Consider the following 3,234-nt stretch of genomic DNA (forward strand, 5'->3'; position numbering starts at 1 on the left):
CAGCGGATCTGGGGCCCCTTGGAGGAATTTGTGGAACCCCTAATGACACCAGCCCAGACATAGTATCTGAGAAACCTCAGAAAAGGAATAAAAGAGCCCTGTCCCATAGTTCACCCTCCCAGATAGCCATCACACAAACAAACGGCATGACACAACTTTGGTATAATTCCTCTAACACACAAGTAGCTACTTTTATAGTGCCTTATTAAAAACAATATTCCCTGGTAGTGATGATACCATACGGTATTATGACAGAAGATTAGGCCCAGGAACTGTATTCATATTATTCATATGTGTCACGGACAAATATTGGGGAGACAATTGTGACTATTGGGGATCAGTGGGTTGGAACACGGGAGATGATTGGCAGGGTAAACCTACTACTAGCAAGGATAAAAATGGAAAGACACTTATAAGCAGAATGACAATTGTAAAACACCATGTTCCCGAACAATTTAGACTGACCATATAAAACCCTAATCCAGAAATAGTGGAACTTACGTTTTAGGTATCTGGTGGAGATCAGGGTACACTAGCTTCAGAAAGCCTTTTTAGCTAAAAGACATGTATGGCTCTTCTGAGTGGCAATCACAGGTACAAGCGACAAATCCTTTAAGGCCCCATGTGCAGACTTTGGGGGACATGATAGCTATAGCAGATCCCACCTTTGAGGATACTATGGCCATAGAGACAGGATTCTCTGATGTAAACTTATGGTTAGAATGGATGAGGTATAGTGCTAGCTCACATAACATGTCAGATTGTTATGTCTGTGGAGGAGCTAGACCACACCTAGGTACAGTACCCCTCAACATCCCTGAAAATATAGAGACTTATTTTCTTAGCCTCTATACCAATACCTTTACTAAGCATTCTAAAAAAAAAATGGAAAAAGGAATATCCCATCATAACAAAAGAATCTGGGTCCACTGGATCAATCACCATATACCCAGGTGGCTACACATGTTATTCCAGACACAGTGGTGGGGGTAGATTTTTAGGAAACTTTACAGAGGGTTATTGGTCCACTTACAGGTCTACTGTTATAGATAATCAAACACAGTCTTTGGGAGACATATATTGGATATGTGGAGATATGAAAATAAGGACTAGACTGTCCATGAAATGGACAGGAGAGTGTGCCCTTGCTAAAGCAATAATGCCCCTACACATATTTACTGAAAATGACAAAAGCACACATCAACTTTAGGGAAACACTAGAACTACAGGGAAGCAGAAAAGGGAAGCTCCCATAGGTAGTTTTGACCCACACGTATATATAGATGCCATATGTGTCCCAAGAGGAGTCCCCAATGAGTTTAAGGCCCGAGACCAAGTAGCTGCTGGGTTTGAATCGCTGTTCCCCATAGTTACTATGAATAAAAATGTAGATTGGATAAATAACATTTATTATAACCAACAGAGATTTCTTAATTACACGTGAGATGCCCTCCAGGGAATAGCAGAACAATTAGAAGGCACCTCACAAATGACTTTTCAGAATCGAGTAGCATTAGATATGATGCTTGCAGAGAAAGGAGGTGTCTATCAGATGATAAAGAAGATAGGTACATGCTGCACATACATTCCCAGTAACACTGGTCCAAATGGAAAGGTCGCATTAGCTATCCAGAAACTAGAGAGTTTGTCGGTTGAGCTTAAAAAATAATTCAGGCCTTACCAACCCTTGGGATGAGTTTTTCTTGGGATCAGGTATTTTTGGATGGCTTAAGGGGATCGCCACCACCATAGTATTAGTGGTAGTTTTTATTTTTATTTTACATGCATTTTTTAAGCTTGCTATAATATGCCTTGCTAGGTGTGCCACTCCTACCCCCCCCCCCCATACGTATATGTAATATTTGCAAACCAGACGTAATAGGCGAAATGAAGATAACGACATGGCATAATAGGTATTCATATTCATGATTAAAGAGGGGATTGATGGCGGTGTGAACAACAGTTCAGCCATTTTAGTTACTTTAGGTACTAGAAGCCATTTTATAATACTGCTGTAATAGAATGTTTTATATTCTGCATAAGACCTTTGCCCACGCTAATTCTCACAAGATAAGAGTCCCGTCTTTTATTGAAAATAATGTTACTTCCCCCGAAATGGCGGTCTGGGGAAAGATGTCCAGATGTCATATATATGCAGATAATGTCCTTGTGGAGCGGTCCATGAGACGCCATGGGAGTAACTTACTGTTTCAATGTATTCTAATGGTAAATGTTTTCTATATAATCTGTAAGCAATAAACCGATGTCAGGTCATTCTGAACAAACCATACGCTGCCTGCAGAGTCCAGAGGTCAACTGGGTCGAGTCCACAAGTCTACGGCTTGGAGTAGTTAAAGCCAACAATTACTAGTATAAAAAAATAAAAATAAACAAAAATTCCAGTAGACTGTGTAATTCCATAGTTTGTAGACGCTATGACTTTTGTGCCTACCAGTCACTATATGGGATTTGTTTACCCAAACTATGTAGCAGAATACATATTAGTCTAAATTTTGAAAAAAAAAATAGATTTTTTTTTACTTTTTTTTATTAGATATGTTTTACAGCAGAAAGTAAAAAATATGTATTTTTTCAAAATTGTTGATCTTTTTTTGTTTATAGTGCAAAAAATAAAAACACAGTGGCGACCAAATACCACCAAAAGAAAGCTCTATTTGTGAGAAAAAGTTACATAAATTTTATTTGGGTACAGCATCGCACGACCTTGCAATTGTCAATTAAAGTAACGCAGTGCTGTATTGCAAAAACGTGACCTGATCATGAAGGGGGTAAATCTTCCGGAGGGCAAGTGGTTAAAGGGTAACTGACAATTTATTCTTTTATAGCTGCATTCTTTCTAAAACACCAGTATAAATATCCTATACAAAAAAAAAAAAAAAAAATTATTATCCAATGGAATTTGAAAATTATGTCACATGATTCTTCACTAGCCAATAATTGGCCACTCTAGGCACCAAAGTCACATTCACTGTTTTATAAATAGATCCCATAGAGTGCAAGAGAAAAGAGAGAAAGAGTGAGATATACAACTATAGAAAAAGAGAAAGGATACTTAGCTTAAGGATGATGGGAAAAGATAGTCTGGCTGCATAAATGTTCAACCTGCACATTAAGTGGTTCCAATTAGCCTAATCAGTAGCCAGTACCTTTAACCCCCTTTCACACCAGCAGACCAATGGGGTCTGCCTGTCCGATTTACAGGTGGACCAGACT

The 3,234-nt window shown here is 38.6% G+C and overlaps 1 pseudogene across 1 annotated transcript; it reads left to right on the forward strand.

Moving 5' to 3' along the window:
• Positions 1 to 564: 564 nt before the first annotated feature.
• LOC309565956 lies at positions 565 to 1,444 on the forward strand (annotated as a pseudogene). Its single transcript has one exon. The product of its transcript is annotated as an uncharacterized misc_RNA (transcript).
• The last annotated feature ends 1,790 nt before the right edge of the window (positions 1,445 to 3,234 follow it).

This window comes from Pelophylax lessonae, assembly GCF_965119305.1.
Source record: "Pelophylax lessonae genome assembly, chromosome: 10".
Taxonomy (NCBI): Eukaryota; Metazoa; Chordata; class Amphibia; order Anura; family Ranidae; genus Pelophylax; species Pelophylax lessonae.